Consider the following 20554-nt stretch of genomic DNA (forward strand, 5'->3'; position numbering starts at 1 on the left):
ATTGGAAGAATCAACATTGTGAAAATGACTCTACTACCCAAAGCAATCTATAGATTCAATGCAATCCCTATCAAACTACCACTGGCATTTTTCACAGAACTAGAACAAAAAATTTTGCAATTTGTATGGAAACACAAAAGACCCCGAATAGCCAAAGCAATCTTGAGAACAAAAGAAGGAACTGGAGGAATCAGACTCCCTGACTTCAGACTATACTACAAAGCTACAGTTATCAAGACGGTATGGTACTGGCACAAAAACAGAAAGATAGATCAATGGAACAGGATAGAAAGCCCAGAGATAAACCCATGCACATATGGACACCTTATCTTTGATAAAGGTGGCAGTAATGTACAGTGAAGAAAGGACAGCCTCTTCAATAAGTGGTGCTGGGAAAACTGGACAGGTACATGTAAAAGTATGAGATTAGATCACTCCCTAACACCATACACAAAAATAAGATCAAAATGGATTAAAGACCTAAATGTAAGCCCAGAAACTATCAAACTCTTAGAGGAAAACATAGGCAGAACACTCTATGACATAAATCACAGCAAGATCCTTTCTGACCCACCTCCTAGAGTAATGGAAATAAAAACAAAAATAAACAAATGGGACCTAATGAAACTTCAAAGCTTTTGCACAGCAAAGGAAACCATAAACAAGACCAAAAGACAACCCTCAGAATGGGAGAAAATATTTGCAAATGAAGCAACCAACAAAGGATTAATCTCCAAAATTTACAAGCAGCTCATGCAGCTCAATAACAAGAAAACAAACAACCCAATCCAAAAATGGGCAGAAGACCTAAATAGACATTTCTCCAAAGAAGATATACAGACTGCCAACAAACACATGAAAGAATGCTCAACATCATTAATCATTAGAGAAATGCAAATCAAAACTACAATGAGCTATCATCTCACACCAGTCAGAATGGCCATCATCAAAAAATCTAGAAACAATAAATGCTGGAGAGGGTGTGGAGAAAAGGGAACACTCTTGCACTGCTGGTGGGAATGTGAATTGGTTCAGCCACTATGGAGAACAGTATGGAGGTTCCTTAGAAAACTACAAATAGAACTACCATATGACCCAGCAATCCCACTACTGGGCATATACCCTGAGAAAACCAAAATTCAAAAAGAGTCATGTACCAAAATGTTCATTGCAGCTCTATTTACAATAGCCCGGAGATGGAAACAACCTAAGTGCCCATCATCGGATGAATGGATAAAGAAGATGTGGCACATATATACAATGGAATATTACTCAGCCATAAAAAGAAATGAAATTGAGCTATTTGTAATGAGGTGGATAGACCTAGAGTCTGTCATACAGAGTGAAGTAAGTCAGAAAGAAAAAGACAAATACCGTATGCTAACACATATATATGGAATTTAAGAAAAAAAATGTCATGAAGAACTTAGGGGTAAAGCAGGAATAAAGATGAGACCTCCTAGAGAACGGACTTGAGGTTATGGGGAGGGGGAAGGGTGAGCTGTGACAGGGCGAGAGAGAGTCATGGGCATATACACACTCACAAACGTAGTAAGGTAGATAGCTAGTGGGAAGCAGCCGCATGGCACAGGGATATTGGCTCGGTGCTTTGTGACAGCCTGGAGGGGTGGGATAGGGAGGGTGGGAGGGAGGGAGACGCAAGAGGGAAGACATATGGGAACATATGTTTATGTATGACTGATTCACTTTGTTATAAAGCAGAAACTAACACACCATTGTAAAGCAATTATATCCCAATAAAGATGTTAAAAAAATAAAAAAAATAAAAAAATAAAATAAAATACTCATGCCTCAACAGATAGAGAATTATACAAATAGCAGACTCATATTTCCTCTTCACTAACCTGTCTCCACATAGCAATTTTATATTTTTAAAATAAATTTATTTATTTATTGGCTGCGTTGGGTCTTCATTACTGTGTGCAGGCTTTCTCTAGTTGTGGCGCGTGGGGACTACTTTTCGTTGCAGTGCAGAGGCTTCTCACTGTGGTGGCTTCTCTTGTTGCAGATCATGGGCTCAAGGCTCATAGGCTTCAGTAGTTGTAGCATGCAGTCTCAGTAGTTGTGGATCCCAGGCTCCAGAGCGCAGCTCAGTAGTTGTGGCACATGGTCTTAGTTGTGCCGCAGCATGTGGGATCTTCCCGGAACAGGGCTCAAACCCATGTCCCCTGCATTGGTAGGTGGATTCCTAACCACTGTGCCACCAGGGAAGTCCAGAGAATTCATTCAGCTTTGCTTGACACTTTACACTAAATAAGTTCCAGGGACTACAAATACTAAGTATAAATTTGAATATAGAAGCCAAAAAGAATTGCTGTATTATATACTGAATTTGAATAGGCAATCAAAATGTAAATTGGTAACAATCATATTGTTTTCTATTGGAAACTTCCATTTTTCTGTGGAAATTTTTGCATTTTATACACTGAGATAAACACAAGTACATGGTTTGCTCACCTGTGCAAGCAGTGAGTAGAACCCTGCCAGCATCTCCTTTGATGCTGGAAAGCACTTTGGCGTAGGGAGTATCCAAGATTGGGTGGAGCTCAGAGGGGAAAGGTCAATGGTGTCAATCTCTACATTTGTGAAACAAATCCTAATAATTATTTGCTCTCATAGTCTATTTTATTTGTAGATACAGAACTATCACATGCTACAATTTTATAGTTAATTGCAAAACTCAGCTGTAATATATGAAATAAATATCTCATCCTTTTGTTATTCTATATCTGAGCAACAGATGTACATCATACAGTTTATGCTTTACAGCATATTTTCATCTATTTATTGTGAGTTGAATCAACCTGTGTTTTCAAAGTGATGGATTATGAATGTGGTCACCCTTGGACCACCAAATTGTTAGAGTGTTAACAGGACAGATTGGGCAGTTTGGGCAATCAATTCTTAACTTTTGCTTTTGAGGTGGGAGAATGTCGTAATTCTATTTATTTTAAAATGTGATAGCCCTGAGATAGTTGGCTTGGAGACTTAAAAGAAGGAGATGTTTTCTATTCTTTATAATCCTCTGAGTAACAAGCAGTACTATTCTGAAGTTGTCAGTACCCAGTTGAGTATAATTCTCAAATTTTAATGAGTAAAATTGATATAACTTCTTTAATGTTTTGTAGAGCAGCTTATAATTGAGATTTTTATGTTTCTTAGGGGTAAAAAAGGTGACTTGCTTGTAACTATAACCTCAATATTTAGCATATAGTAGTTATTCCATACTTACTGTAAAGTAAGTCTACAGACTTTTCATGTGCCTACTTAGTGCTTTATGTTTATTACTTATCTTCCTAAAGACTCTATAAGGTAGGCTATATTTTTATTATTTTTGTTTTACTTTTTCTTGTTGTTTTCTCTAAACTTTAAGCACATTTCCCTGTTTGCCCAGTTATTCATGACAAAGTCAGTAATGTAAAGTCTATCATATTCCAAATCTTAGGCAGCTTCTTTTGAGCTACATTGGGTCAAATAGATACTGCTCCTGGAAAAAGATGATGGATGTTAAGGATGAAGGAGGTGATGAATGAAGTCAGGAAGCCAGAGACTGGTTTGAAATTCTGTCCCACAACTTTCCATTATACAGACATGGGAGATGACTTTAAAAAATAAGAAGAAGAATCCTGCTGTTCTTCCTGGACAACATTCTTCACTCTCCTGCCTGATCCCACCAGTTTGCTGATGACACCAAAACATCTTGCTTCGAATTCTCTCCTGAGTTTCAAAAGACTCAGTGCCCATCCACCTTTTACCAAGAATTTCCATGACAAATAATCCCAAATCCTGGCTGCCTCATGAGACCCCTCAAAGGTGGTCTCTGGCCCAGATCATACCAGAGTTTGCTGCAGCCCTTGAGTGCACAGATCTGGACTTGAGCCTTTGTCTGGTGGCATCAGTCTCCTGGTTTGTTTCCAAACTTGTTCTCCAAACTTTCCCTTGCTTGCTTTCCACTATCATCATATTATACAGTTACTAACTCAGGAGAGGATTCTATGCCCTTTCACTGCACTGTCTTTCTAAAGCACTTGTATTCTACTTTAAAACACTTAGAAACTCCCCTGTCTACATGATCAGTTTCAAATTCCTAAGAAAGGTACTTTCACAATCTGCTTTCAAACTACTTACCAAGCTCAGGCCCTGTTCCTCCTAAGCTTACCCACCCCCATACCAGCAAAGATTAATGCCTCTCACACCATTCTTCTTTTAAAAAAAAATACATGTCCCTTTGCATTTATGGTTCTTTTTGTCATGTGGCCTCTTTTCTGTCACCCAGAATCAGAACCACACATTACTTTCTTTTTCTGCTATGCTTCCTGCATACCCTTGGACCTCCATCTATAAACCCACAGTACCTTTTTATAACACCAAAACACTTTTTATAATTATTTCTATATGAAAAATTTTTCATAATTTTTTATACTCCCTGTGTCTATAGACATGTCATTTAATCTGTGTCAGTTTTCTCATTCTTAAAATGGCAATGACATTACTGCCTACTTTATAGGTATGTAAAATTGAAGATATGATACATGCAAAACAAAATGTGCAGCACACAGTGAGTGCTCAATAAATATTCTGAGCAATATTCATGTGCTTATCCCTATTAGAAATTTTATTACTCCACAAAACTATGAATTCCTTGAAGAAAAGATAATATTTATCTTTGTAACTACAAGAAATCTCATCATTATTGGCACATAATATGTGCTCAATACATTTTTACAAATTAGTTATTATTCCTTAACGCTTCAATGGCACTAATTTTTAATCCTGTTTCTCTTTTCAGAAAGTATGGATTGTACAAATACCAATGTAAATTGGATGATGTAATCACTGTTAAGTAGTTATTTAAAGCATGTTGCAAACTACTGCATACAGCATATACCTGTGAAGCAGCACCATTCAACTGTTCTACCTTTAGTTGGAAATCTTAGTGGTCACTCTTCTACCAAACTAATTTTGCAAGTATTTACTAATATCAACCAACTCAGTTACAAGCCTGAATGTTGTTTGGGGCACCACTTTATAAAAAATATGTTAATTTAAGTGAAAGGATTAAATGGCTTAATGTTACTATTAGCAGTTTTAAACCCAAGCCCCTATCATGGTCGTGGTTTATTTAATCCGTTCTATTAATGACCACCCTACCCAGTTACTAGTATGGAGGTCAGTAGAGTGGTCTAATTGCGATTATACAGAAAAACACTGAGTGGTATTGAACACATGGAAAGAGGTGTTCCTCCTTGTTTGGCTTCTTTCCCATGTGCCTGATTTTTCTGGGTACCATGTTTCTAGGCTACAATAAACAAGCCTCTAACTGCTTTGCCTAGTCCTCTGTGGGCCTCCATCCCGCTTATCGCCTATTCTCAGCACAGCACATCTAGTGATCCCTTTGAATCATATGTCATGTCTTGGCACTCTTCTGTTTAAAAATCCCCAATGACTCCTAGCTTACTGGGAGCTCTAGCCACACTGGCTTTTCTCATGTTCACAAACAGGGCAGGCATACACCCACCACAAAACCTTTGCCTTTGCTCTCTCCACTTCCCTAAAGCTCTTCCCCCAGACCTCTCCATTCACCCCCGTAAGTCTTAGCTCACAAGTAACTTCACAAGACTTTTCCTGAGTTGACCCTGTTTAAAAATTGAGATCACTACCACCTTCTCCAGCATTTTCTGGTTTTTTTTCTTATATTTTTTCATATAACACATATCATCACATATTCTTAATATAGCAATATCATCACATATTTAATATTTAATACAGCACTTCATCAAATATTATTTTTTTACTTTTTTATTTTTTGCCCATCACTCCCCAACACCAAAATTTTAGCTCACTTCAGGCAAGGATTTTTGTCAATTTAGTTCACTCCTGAATTCCTATACTGATACATTACAGCCTCTCAATAAATACTGAATAAATGATTTAATTGATTAATAAAAAAAGAAATGCAAGGATAATTAAGCTTAACTATTATGTTCCAAGTTTTAACATGTATTTCTGTACAACCATTACTTATAATAAATGATGTATAATTAACATATCTTTATCTACTTAGAATTAATAAATTAATAAACTAATAAATTCTAAATTGAATTAAATCTAAATTAACATAAATAATATTAAAGAGAATATGAGATAATATTTACATAACCTTAGTTTTTGACTTTTTTTTATTATTTTTTTTATTATTATTTTTTTTTGGTACGTGGGCCTTTCACTGTTGTGGCCTCTCCTGTTGCAGAGCACAGGCTCCGGACGCGCAGGCTCAGCGGCCATGGCTCACGGGCCCAGCCGCTCCACGGCACGTGGGATCTTCCCGGACCGGGGCACGAACCCGTGTCCCCTGCATCGGCAGGTGGACTCTCAACCACTGCGCCACCAGGGAAGCCCAGTTTTTGACATTTTAATACAACCCAAGTCCTAGATTTTATGATAAAAGATGTTTATCTGACTAGACATATTTATCTATATAACAATAAAATAAAAGATGTCATAAATAAAATCTGAAGACCATTGTTAGACTTCAAAAATTATAATGTTCATTAAGGATTAAAATTCATAATAAAAAAGAAATATATAAAATTTTTATCAAATATAATATGATTGTTAAAAAAATTGTACCTACTTAAAGTGGACAATTTGATATTTTGGCATATGTATACATCTGTGAAACAATCACTGCACTCAAAATAATTAATATCTCCATCACTCCAAAAGTTTCCTTATGGCTCTTTGTAAAAAATCTCTTCCTCCCACCGATCCCCATGGCCCACTTACTGTCCCCAGAATGACACTATAAATTAGATCTCATTAAAGAAATAAGCTGATTTGAGGAGAATTGACCATGTTGAGCCTTCCAACCCATGACATGGTTTATCTCTCCATTTATTTAGATTTTCCTTAATTTCTCTCACCAGCTTTATAAATTTCAGTGTAAAGTTCTTTTACATCTTTTGCAAGAGTATCTCTATTTCATATTTTGATGGTGTTATAAAGGATATGTTTTTGTATTTTTAATTTCTAATTATTCATTGTGAGTACATAAAATATAATTTATTTTATATGTATTCTATATCTTACAGAATTCCTCAGTTTGTTCATTAATGGCTTCTACTAACTTTTTAGTAAATTCCATTAGATTCCTTACATAGACAAATACATCATCTGTGAACAAAAGCATTTTATCTAATTTGGATGTCTTTTTTTTTTTCCTTGTCCTGTTTCATTAGCCAGAACTTCCAATATTGTGTTAGGTAGTAGCGATGTGAGTAGGCTTGCCTTTTCCCTGATTTGAGGCAGAATAATTCAGTCTTTCATCATTAATATGATATTAGTTGTAGGTTTTACATAGATCTTTTTTATCAGGTTAAGAAAGTTTGCTTCTATTCTTATTTTGCTGAGGCTTATTTTATTTTTTGGTCAGACAAATATCCCATGCTCTTCAAATTTCTGAAAGACTTTGTGGAGGACTAGTAATATTTCTTTTGTAAACACTTGGTTAATTTCGTCAATGAAGTCATCCAAGAATGAATTTTTCTTTGTGAAAAGAAAAATTATTATCTATATCATCTTGAATGAATTTTGGCAGCTTTTGTCTTTCAAAGAATTTATCCACTTTATCTAGGTTGTTGAATTTATTGCCATAAAGTTGGTCATAATATTTCCTTATTATGTTTAATATCTGTAAGATCTATACTGATATGACCTCTCTTGATTCTGATATTAGTAACTCATGTTCTCTTTTTTTCTGTTCCTTTTTTTCTAATTCTTATTTATCTCAGGTGTTTATTTTAGACAGTTTCTGTTGCCATCTTTTCAAGTTCATTTATCTTTTTTCTGCAGGATCTAATCTGTTATGATCCTATCCAGTGTAGTTTTCATTTCACGCATTGTGATTTTCATCTCTAGAAATTCAAGTTAGGCCTCCCCACTAGGTCTACTTAACTGTTTCATTAAATGGGATACAGTTTTAATAACTATTTTAAAACCTTTGACAGCTAATTCTAACATTTGTAACAGTTCTGGATCAGTTTCAATTCATTGATTTTTCTCCTGATTATTGATCATATCTTATTGCTTCTTTGCTTGCCTGGTAATTTTAGATTGTTGCTAGACATTGTGAATTTTTATGTTTTTATTACTATATATTGTTGAACTTTATTCTGGAATGTGGTTGTTGCTTATAAACAGATTGATCCTACTGTGTCTTGCCTTTAAGATTTGTCAGACAACTACATAGAGCTGTTTAATCCAGGGCTAGTCATTCCCCACACTGATGAAAGACCCTCTCAGCACCCGACCCAGCATCCTCATGATTAGAAGCTTTCCAGTGTAGTTGATCAGTCTCCACTCCTGATCCCCTGTGAGCAACATCAACAGCTTCTTCTAGTCTTTTCTGGTGTTGCTTTTTTCTTGGCCCTGGGTAGTTTCCTCTCACACAGGCAATGAAAAGGACTCTGTTGAATGTTCAAAATGGATCCTCTTTAGATTTGCAGAGTTGTCTAATTTTGCAGCTCTTCATTACTCTTTCCTGGAAACTCTGTCTAACCACCTTGGTCTCCGTGGACCCTCAACAATGTCTCTGCAACTCAGGAAGTTTTCTGGGTTCTGCCTGAATTTTTCTTCCCTATGTCATGGCTTGGAGACTTTCTCAAGGCAGTAAATCATAGGGCTTACCTCATTTGTTTCCCATCACTCAAAGATGATGATCCTGAGTTGCCTTCATTCCACAACTTTGAAAATGTTGGAGTTTTAAAAAATTATTTCCCACTTTTTTGTTTTTGTCAGACAGGAGGGTAAATTTGCTCCCGGTTATCCCATCATGCTTTGAAACAGAAGTTATTACAAATAGAGTCTTAATATTTACAAATAACCTGATAGAAAAGTGAATAGGGTATTCAGAAAGGAGATCCAGATGACTAATAAGAAGATATTTACCATGAGATACAATTTTTTACCCATATAGACAGCAAATTAAAAAATGATGACTTACTATCATTAGCAAAGTTATGGGGAATAAACACTTTAATATCCTGTTAGCAGAACTGTGAATTAATACAAACCATTTTGGAAAGTCTGGCAATAAAAAATAAATCCACATCATTTGACACAATAATCCTTTTCAGAGAATCTAACTTCAACATAAAGGCCATGTAATAAAATAATTATCATAGTTGTAGTCACAAAGCAGCAGACTGCTTTTAAACTTCCATAAATAGAAAGGTCAAATGTATCAGTAAATTATACATATATACATAGCATATTCCATATTCTATGGAAAAATAATTAGCTACTAAAAAGAATGAGTTCTGTCTCATTGACCATGAGGATTGACCATGATATATTGTTCAGTTAAAAGAGAAGCTCTCCAAGCAACATGAATACTATAATCCTTTTTTAATAGAAAAAATAAAAGAACAGTGGAAAAAGTGAAAATAAACACCATCCTATTTTTTAACCTTCAGGAGGGTGTGCTGGAGAGATGTCATGAAAAGTTTATTAACTTTTTCATTACTTATCTTTGTATCATATTACTTTTTGTACTAAGCAAATATTGCTTTCAAAATTAAAAAAAATTAAGAATAATTTGAAAATCCCAAGAATGTTGCCAATCAGTGTCCAATATAATTTGCTAAAATATTTACACACATATTGAAAGAAAATCAATAAGGAAGTCCACTTTAATATGTATGTAATGAAACTTGGGAAGTTTATGGAATATACTGTTATATAGAATTGCAAGAGAAGTTACTTAGTGATAAATGATATAAGAACACTTGCAGATGGGTACAATTTAACGTTTGTTATGAAAATAAGGCACTAGAAATGGCAGGAACATTTAGAAGAACCTCAACATATCCTCTAACTTTGACCTGTGTTGCTCACTGACCAAGTATATTACCATGTAATTTGAAGTGAGACTACTGATTTGAACTAATGAACTGATATCTTATGTTTTCCTTATTTATACATCTCTTCTAAATGAATTGAATTTAAAACGTTTGTCTTAAGTATTTCTTTTCTTTAAAATTTTTTGGCCTTTTTAGTTTTCTTTTATATTAAAAATTATCTGATTTTAAGATGGGTAATGTCCCTCCTCACACTCCCTGAATATTTTGGCTTATGTTGATATTTTATTAATTTTTGCTTTTATGGAGTGATTTACATGAGTCTTCTATTTCATCACAAGCATTTCTCTTTCCAGTTGCATTTCTACAAAACCTTCTTTTAAAAGTCAGTATTTTTGTTTTATTGTTCTTCCATAGACCTTCATTTCATACCAATGATATTATGATCACTAAGTCTAAATATGCTCTAGCTGTAGACTTTTTAGGATTATATCTTTTCCAGATATTCAGTCAAAGCTGGCTTCAGACTTGACTGCTGGTTAAATGTACCATACAATAAAAGCAGCTCAACACTGATTCATGGTTCTGAATCTTCCTTAATTCATCAAATCAGGGTTTTTCTATAACACATTTTCACCCAAGGCCTTAACTTTTCAAGGATAAATAGTCAATAGCAAGTTTTTCATATTTCATAATTTAGTATTGTCCTGAGAGTCTTTACTACTTTAGAAAAATGTAGGATAAAATGTATTCATGTACATTTAACACTTGAAGATTTCTCTTTTAACTAAAATTCTTCAAAGAAATAAAATAAGGTGGATATAATAGACTTGCCTGATGATTTCAAATAGATAATATATCAGAATTGGAGATCCTGTAATCTGCATGGGAAAAACAATAGCTAACATTTAATATGTGCTCCCTGTGTGTGAGGCATTATCTTAAGCAACTTACATATGTTTATTTATTTAATCATCCAACCAGCCATACTGTTTTGTTTATTACTATTGATAATTTCATTTTATCAATAAGAGAATTCATGGCCTTGAATGCTTACATTAAGCCACACAGATAATAAGCACCAATGCCTGAATCTGACCCAGGGAATGGGACCACACATTCACAATAATAATTGCTACATAACGTAGTGTCTCCAGAGTTCTATACAGATAATTTTATTTTTTGCTCACAGTTTTAAAACTAAACTCTTCATAAAATTGGCATGTCCCCTAAATTTTTTTTATCATGAAATTAAACAACCTAAATCCTACCATTGTACAGTAATGTCACAATCATGTGTTATATCTCCTTTAAGCTCTTGATGTATTATTTTTTTGAAGTAGGAAATTATTTTTATTCCAAGTCAAATACATAAAAACAGATTTTCTCACACTACTCTTAGAATTGTAAAAGGGGAGAGAAAGGCACTAAACTGATATTTCACCCCGTTATCCTCTGAAACAGTCAGAGCCGGGCCCCATGTGAAAGTATGGGATCTTACAGCTCCTGCAGACAGAGGGTAGGTCTTTTCTTCTTATCTCATACATAAGCCAGTGGTTTTCAAACTTTGGAAAGGTGTGACTATTTGGTGGTTATTCTTTTTTAGATTTTAAGCCAGTGAACATGGCTGGAAATAATTTGAAATGAGGAAATTAGACAAAAGACTACCTTTCAGAAGGGAGACATTAATGAAAGATCATGTTGTAGTCATGATTTTACAAATAGAAGTTATGCCCAAACTAGCCAGTTCATAAGAATTGGAATAAAAAGATCTTATGAGCTAGATGGTTTACATGAATAATTTTGACATAACAGTTTTATCTATTCACACTGTGAACTTAGATCTCATCAAGCTTTGTAAGTCAATTTCCAACATACCGACAATGACTATGCTATCATTTTTTGCCCATTTTGTTATAATGTGAGCTACTCAACCCTATTTCTCTGTGCCCTGAGTCACACTTCTGTTGTTCTTGCTAACCCTTTCCTGACTCCTTTAGATGTCTTCTGTATGTTTTAAAATTTCTGCACAATAACATATTTCATATGAATATCAGGCTGCTCTATGTTCTGCTTTTCCCTTTACCTGGTCCTTTGCCCTCAGTTTTTGTTCTCTTTCTAATGTACACATAACAGACACACATGCATGTAAATGTGGTTACCTAGAGGCTCACTACCTAGAGTAGTTTGAGTTTTCTTCGGATCTCCAGAAGTGGTGTCAGGTTTTCTGTTACTCCACTTATGGATAAGAAAATAGGTAGTAGACAGAGGAAAGTTGATTTTTGTAATGTCACACAGACAGAATCCAAACTAGAGCTCAGAATGTCTGTCTTTAGGCCTAGAAAGCTGTCTATCTGATGTCTACATTTATCTAATCATTTGCTTCACTAGTCTCAGTTCCTTAGTCAGATAGCTACCAGTAACACACTTTACACACATGTCAAAAACTCAACTTCATCACCACCACCAACAGCAACAGCAATAATACCAGTTTAGCAACAAGGGCAGAATGATATTCTTTGACTGCCTTTTCTGTTTTCAAAAAGAACACATGGATTTGGAAGGGCATCCCCCATACAGCCTATAATAATGTATGTAGACTAAGGGACTTGGAGCTCTGATTCAGAAATCTATGCTCGTTTGATTCCAGCATGCTTAATTTCTGAGTAGGTCTAGGCTGACAGGATCTCAGACAAGAGGAAAATAAAAAAGGAGTAAGTTAACTGGGATAAAGATGAGAAATATGAAGCATTTAAAATGTTTTCTACTACTAAATTCCTACTTGTGATTTGCCTCACATTCATTACTTAACCTGTGAGTCTATAAATAGGGGTAATAGAGCTTCCACCCTCATCACTCACTGGGGAGCCATGAATAGGACCAGGCAGCCCAGAAAGAGGAGGTTTTAGCAGCCTCCTACCTCTGATGAGCAAAGACATACTTATCTAGCACCAGAATTTGTTAAGCTTGCATGAGCTGTTTCAATTTGATAAAAATGGTCTTTATATCATAGCATCATGCCATATCCTGGTTGCCTTTGTAAATAAACTTTACTTTTTACAGCAGTTTTAGGTTCACAACAAAAGTGAGAGGAAGGTACACAGATTTCCCATACACCTTCTGCCCCCCACCCCCCAAGCATAGCCTCCCCCATTGTCACCATCCCCCACCAGATGTTACAATTAATGAACCTACATTGAAGCATCATTATCACCCAAAGTCTATAGTTTATATTAGGGCTCACTCTTGGTGGGGGATGTTTTCTAAGAGTCTTGACAAAGTCATAGTGACATGTATTCCTACAGAGTCCCCCTAAAATCCATATGTTGAAATCCTAACCTCCAATGTGATGGTATTAGGAGGTAGGAGCCTTTGATGTGATTAAATCTTGAGGGTGGAGCCCTCATAAAATGAAATTTGAGCCCTTATTTGAGACATCAGAGATCCCTCACCCCTTCTGCCACCTGAGGACACAGAGAAAAAGAAGTTTATCTATGAACCAAGAAGTAGGCCCTCACCAGACATTGAATATGACAGCTCCTTGATCTTGGACTTAACTTATAGAACTGTGAGAAATAAATTTCTGTTGTTTATAGGCCACTCAGTATTCTGTGATAGCAGCCTCAATGACTAAGACATGTATCCACCATTATTGTATCATGCAGAACAGTTTCACTGACCTAAAAATCCTCTATGCCCCACCTATTCATCCCTCCCTCCCCACTGCCCTTGGCTACCATTGATTCTTTTACTGGCTCCATAGTTTTGCCTTTTTCAGAATGTCATATAATTGGAATCATATACTATCTATTTAGATTGGTTTGTCTCACTTAGTAATATATATTTAAGTTCACTCCATGTCTATTCATGGCTTGATAGCTCACAGTTTTTAATCGCTGAATAATATTCGACTGTCAGGATATACCAGTTTATTTACCCATTCACCCACTGAAGGACTTCTTTGTTGCCTCCAAATTTTGGTAATTATGAATACAGCTCCTCTAAACATTCGTACTAATTTTCAACCTCTTTGGGTAAATACCAAGGAGCATGATTGCTGGATTGTACGATGAGTATATTTAGTTTTGTAAGGTACTACCGAACTGTCTTCTGAAGTGGCCGTACCATATTTTGCATTCCCACCAACAATAAATAAGAGTTTCTGCTGCTTCATAGCCTTGCTATCATTTGGTGTTGTCAGTGTTTTGAATTTTTGCCTTTCTAATCGGTATGTGGTCATATCTCATTATTTTAACTTCCATTTGCTTAATGGCACAGGTTGTTGATCACCTTTTCATATGCTTCTTTGCAACCTGTATATCTTCTTTTGTGTAGTGTCTTTCATATATTTTGTCCATTTTTTAATCAAGTTGTTCATTTTCCACAAGTTGGATTGCAACTACCTATTCATTTTCCAGATGTGAAAATAAGGCCAGGAATGGCTTGTGCAAAGGGACAAAAACTAGTTAAAAGCAAAAGTTGAATTCTGCCCTCATTCAACCTTTCTTGTCTCACGTCTGGACTGCTATGAAAGATCTTACCATGATCAGGTTTTAGTAGAACAGCTAAGTAGCATACCCCTGACTCAGATCCCTCGTCCACATACCTGAGTGTCTCTCCAAAGCCGATGCTTGGTGAGGTCATTCTGTGAGTGCTCACTGTCTTGAGAACACAAGCCCTGCATCCCAATCTGTGTTCCATCCACACACTGTTTACTGTCCACCTCAGATGTGATGCTTTAGGAAAACTGGATTATTAGCTCTTCCCTAACCCTATCAATTTTCTGTCATGGCTTCATCACTTTATACATGGAAATCTTCCTGGATTGTTCTTTTTCACCTCAAACTAACAAATTTCTACCTCTTCATTTTTGATCCCTAGGTACCTTCATGTAAATGTATTTATTTTCCTTTTTATGATTGTCTTTGTCTTTTGCCTTTTTAAATTTTTTATTAAACAGGGTGCTTTCCTTTTTAAGAAGAGAGACAAGAAGGAAACTCACATTCACTACCTTTCCCATCTCAGTGACGACACCACGATTAAATCCTTTGCACAGTCAGAAATCTAAGCATCACCCTTGAGTCCATGCTCACTCTCCTCCTCTCTCACTGTGGCAGCACAGACGACAGCATTGGTATGTGCACTGCTCAACACTGTCCCAACCCTGTCCCGTTTCCAGTCTAGTTCCATTTTAATCTATTTTCCTTATTATGTCCCTAATATTCCCTTTAAGATATAAAACTGGTTATTTCACTGTCCAGATAAATACTACCTAGGCCTTCTATTATGTTTAGAATAAAGCCAAGAAGAACCACTATGATTCAGCCCCTGCCTGCTTATCTGACCTCATATCACTCTCTCTGCTGTTCACTAAAGTCATGATATATATGCACTGACATTATCTCTGTCCCTTAAAAAGGCTCAACTCATTCCTGGCTCATTGCCTTATGTTCCAGCTCCTAGAAGACCAGGGCTCCAGGCTCCTTCTCATTCAGATCTCAGTCCTTTGTTACCTCTTCAGAGAGACTGTGGCTGATGTCCCCTCTAAACCTGCTTCCCCAGGCCCTCAGTGCTGTTGCCCTGATTCCTTTCTTCATAACATATTACTGTCTGAAATGAGCTTGTTTATTCCTTTCTTTGCTTTTTTTTTTTTTATCTCTTCCCACACATTAGTATCTAAGCTCAATGAGGGCTATCTTGTTCACTGTATTCTTAGAACCTGGAACAAATATATAACAAATAAGCATATTTGATTATTTAATCTATATAATGTTAACATATTTAATAATAATCTATTTCTTCACCGAGAAAAGCAGTAAGAGAGTGCCAAATGCTCCCTTCCTGGCCCTGGCCATGTTATGTTTGTACAGTTTCAGTAGAAACAATCACCTTCTGTCCCCAGAACTGAGTGCTATGAGCTTTGCTGGTACTCTGGATCTTTAGAACAAAGTAAAAAGCCCATTTTCAGGCAAAGGACAGGAGCATTGTAGATAGTATCCAGATGTTGCCTGACCCTGCATTTCATAGGTACTAAAGGAAAACTGAAGTTCCTTTGGCTGATCTCCGCTCTTGAGAGCCTACAATTTCCCTCATTGGGATAAAAACAAATCAAAGGGTAACCTTCATTACAGAGAACAGACTTAATGCTAATGGATCCTAGAACATTGTTCTTATAGAACAATTAAATGTTTACCTTCTCCCAACCAGCGTTTGCAGAATAAATGTTTTAAATGAGTGGTGAAGGGGGCTGGGGAAAGATTATGACCTGAATGCCAATTCTTGATACTACTGGGTTGGCCAAAAGTTCATTTGGGTTTTTCCCTGAGATGTTACGGAAAAACCCAAATGAACTTTTTGGCCAACCCAATGCTTCTTCCATGTCTTTGATGAAAGGACTTGACAGACACAAGCATCTTGGTAGGGTCTTAAACTATCTGATGTTGGACGTGATTCCAAGAAAGCAGGCATTACTTTTAACCTTTGAGATGCAGCGTTAGGGAGGGTGGATATCCAAGCCCTGAAAGGAGCCTTAGAAAAGGACCATCAATGCCCTGATGGCTGAGAGCATCTGGTGGCTTCCTGCAGTGAATCCCTTCAGCAACATGCAGAATTGGATTGACTCTGACTACTCGCTGTGTATGTTCATTTTGTGGAGGAAGGAGAGAGGAACTGCCTGATGCAGTTGACTCTAGTGCCCTTGAGGATAGCTATACAGATGTCCTGTGGGATTGAGTCCTGGGGGAAGCCTGAGAACAGAGAGATGTCCCATTCCCCCTTCAGAGGGTCAGCCCAGCCTGCCACCCACTGCATGCCCACCAGAGCAATCCAAGTCTTCCTTGCTTAGAGGTTTGCCCCTGACAAAGAGGCTCGAGCACAAGAACTTTTTGAATGCTGAAAAAAATCCACCTTGCAGATAGGCAAACACCATTTACCATCCATTTGAAAGACCTTACCAAATTGAGAAAGGGAAACCCAGCTGAATAATCCAACAGGCGGTTCCCATTGAGGCAAGAACAATGAAGCAAGGAAAGGAATAAAGGACAGCACCCAGGTCTTCAAACTCTAAATCTGTGTTCTTTCACTTTGCAATTCTGATTTATTTCACGAGGCTACTTAGAAACTTTCACATCCTATTTTGACATATTTTTTTCAAATACTTCTTTTACTGTATTGCACTCATATACCACAACAAGCCTATTTCTTCAGTTACTGACCATGGAACTAAAGTTTTTTATCAACTCTCTCTTCTTTTCCTTTCTTAAGTATTCAGTAGCTGGAATTTTCACTCAGCATCCTTCACCGTAGCTGGATACTCTCATTCTAGCTCACTTTTTCTCATTTTCTGTGCCAGATTCACCTTTCCCATCTGGCAAACAATTCTGCTCTCCTCTAATACACTGTTTGAAAAAGTAGCACTTTAATTATCTTTAAGGACTACTCTATTCTAATATGATTAAATATTCAGGAATAATATTATGCAATGAGTTTTTGTGATTATAGTGGAGATAGCTAGAAGCTGCAAGCCCAATAAAAGTATAACATTTTTTCAAAAGGCAGGCAAAGCATATTTTATACTCTTTTCAAATAACTTTTAAAAAGTTATCATGACTGAGTGGGTTGTTGTTTCCTGACTAAAAGATAACTCAGAAGAAATCATCACAGCATTTTCATTTGGGAGAAAACAAAGGAGAACTTCTAGGAGAGATTTTCTCATGAGATATTTACATAGCTCTCCTCAGTTAATACTTTTTTTAACTTTAGAGTTCAACTTTTTTTAATAAAACAAAATTTTAAAGTAGCAGCCACAAAATCCTACTGAATGGGAGAAATATTTGCAAATGATATGACAAATAAGGGGTTAATATCCAAAATATTTAAACTACTCATACAAATCTACATCAAGAAAACAAACAACCAGATTAAATAATGGGCAGAAGAACTGAATAGACATGTTTCCAAAGAAGACATACAGAGGGTCAACAGGCACATGAAAACATGATCAACATCATTCATCTTCAGGGAAATGCAAATCAAAACCACCAAGAGATATCACCTCACACCTGTCAGAATGGCTATCATCAGAAAGAACACAAATAACAAATGTTGGTGATGATGTGGAGAAAAGGGAACCCTTGTACACTGTTGGTGGGAATGTAAATTGGGGCAGCCACTGTGGAAAACAGTATGGAGGTTTCTCAAAAAACTAAAATTAGAGCTACCATATGATCTAACAATTCCATTCCTGGGCACATATCCAAAAGTAACAAAAACACTAGTTGAAAATATACATGCAACGTGGGTGGACTTGGACAGTATTACGTTTAGTGAAATAAGTCAGACAGATAAAGACAAATACTGTATGATATTACTTATATGTAGAATATAAAAATAAAACAAACTAGTAAATATAACAAAAGAGTAGCAGCCGCTAAAACATTAGCATAACATTGGCAATAAACAATTTTCTAAACCAACAGAAGGAATCAAAGTTGAATTGGGTGAACAGTGACTCAGAGGGTTTTAAGAAGGCCTCTGTCCTTGCCCAGGTATGTTGCTGAAAGTTGCTTGCTCTAACATTTCCTGAACAAGTATAGGGATGCAGTATCTACACTCACTTATGCTCCACTGGTTCAGGCCTTTTCTGTACTGTGTCCTCAGCACTTACCTCAGTGCCTGTCACTACTTGCTGCTCAAAAATACATTGAATAGTCCTCTCCACCCCATCTCCCGTCTGCTTCTGTGCCTCGTCCCCTTCTCTCAGTTTCTTTCTTCCTGATCACTTCCCCAGACACCGACACCCAGTTACTCCAGTTTCCCCGATTTCAGCTTTGGTCTTCAGCCCCATTCACCCGAGGATTTGCCTGAAGGCCACCCCCAACTCTGCACCTGCCCCCTTAGGGCCACTAAGGACCATGACTAAGACAGGGCCCACCCCCATGGCCCCACCGCTCAGGGCGGAGGAAGAAGACGAGGAGGACTATGAGCCTGTCCCAGAGCCCCCCAGCCCCACCCAGGAGCGCTGGCAGAAGCCTACTCCTCAGCACGGCCCCCCCACTCCCAGGACTATGCCTTCACCTTCTTTGACCCCAACGACCCTGCCTTTCAAGAGATTCTGTATGACCCGCAGACCACCATCGCTGAGTTGTTCACCATTGTGCACCAGTGGGTGCCCCAAGTCCAGTACAAGATCGATGTCATTGGCAATGAGATTCTGCGACGAGGCTGCCACGTGATGGGCTGACCTAACATGACACTGCTCCATTATACTTGAAAGGCTGGGGCCCACAGAGTCGAGTTCCCCGCAACGGCTGTGCGCCTCTTGCAGCAGCTGCTGGCGCTGGGCGCAGACGTGATCCTGCGCAGCTGCTGGACCAACATGAACATGCTTCACTACTCAGCCTATTTCGACGTGCCTGGTCTCGTGCACATACTACTGAAGGGTGTACGGCCCCGAGTGGTGAACTCCAAGTGCAGTGACTTCAGCCACGGCTCAGCCCTGCACATCGCTGCAGGGCTTGGTGCGGCCAAATAATTTGCTGGAACATGGCGCCAACCCGGCACTTCGGAACAGAAAGAGACTCGTGCCAGCGGAGGTTGTCCCAGAGGAGTTGTCCCATGAACATATCCCTGGACAAGGCCGAGGGGCGCTGGTGGCCAAGGAGCTGTGGATGCTACTGGAGGAGGCTGTGCCGCTCTCCTGCGCCCTCCCTAGGGTCACGCTACCTAACTATGACAACGTCCCAGGCAATGCTATGCTCAGCACACTGGGCCTGCACCTGGGAGACTGCATGCTACTGGATGGCCAGAAGACCCACAGCTACAGTTCTGCAAGACCTCAGAGTTTGCCAATGGCTGGTGGGTGGGCGTGCAGCTTGATGAACCTGAGGGCAAGAATGATGGGGGTGTCAGGTACTTCATCTGCCCTCCCAGGCAGGGTCGCTTTGCCTCTTTGTCCAAGATCTCCAAGGCAGTGGGCGCACCTTCCTGATCTGTCACCTCCACACCTCGGACTCCCTGGATGGACTTCTCCCGAGTCACTGGCAAAGATCGCAGGGAACGCAAAGGTAAGAAGAGGCCCCCGTCAGCCCTGACTCTGGGTGGCCTGCAGCAGCGTGAGGGAGCCAAGGCTGATGTTGGAGACCAAGTCCTCATCACAGGCCAGAAGCAAGGGATTGTGCACTTCTGCAGGAAGCCAGACTTGGTCCCAGTTTACTGGTATGGCATCCAGCTAGACCATCAGCAAGCACGATGGCTCTGTCTTCAGTGTTTGGTACTTCACCTGCTCCCCTCGGCATGGAGTCTTTGTACCAGCATCTGGAATTCAGAGGATTGGTGGATTCACTAACCCCCCTGGGGACAGTGTTGGAGCCAAAAGTGAATCAAGTGACAATGATGCAGACCAAAACACCTTCACAACAGTCTGGACCCCAAAGGACATCACATCAGAGAGCTCCATCTCTAGGTTGCTCTTCTGCTGCTGGTTTCCCTGGATGTTGAGGGCGGAGATGCAGTCTTAGAGGCTCTGGACATTCCACAGAGACACAGAGCCCCCTCTAGCATCTCCTGACACAAGGAGCCCCCCAGTCACTTGAGATAGCGTTTCCCAGTAATGTATCCAGAAGAGAGACCCCATTAGCCAGCCCTCGCTCACTAAGGCCCCATTATTAACAGATTCC

The 20554-nt window shown here is 38.3% G+C and overlaps 1 protein-coding gene and 1 pseudogene across 1 annotated transcript in view; both read left to right on the plus strand.

The window, feature by feature from the left end:
* KHDRBS2 (KH RNA binding domain containing, signal transduction associated 2) overlaps positions 1–20554 on the plus strand; it is a 684497-nt gene that overhangs the window by 362156 nt on the left and 301787 nt on the right. The gene's annotated exons all lie outside the window — the stretch shown is intronic.
* LOC132431599 (CAP-Gly domain-containing linker protein 3-like) lies at positions 18791–20395 on the plus strand (annotated as a pseudogene).

Source organism: Delphinus delphis, chromosome 10 (assembly GCF_949987515.2).
Source record: "Delphinus delphis chromosome 10, mDelDel1.2, whole genome shotgun sequence".
Lineage (NCBI taxonomy): Eukaryota > Metazoa > Chordata > Mammalia > Artiodactyla > Delphinidae > Delphinus > Delphinus delphis.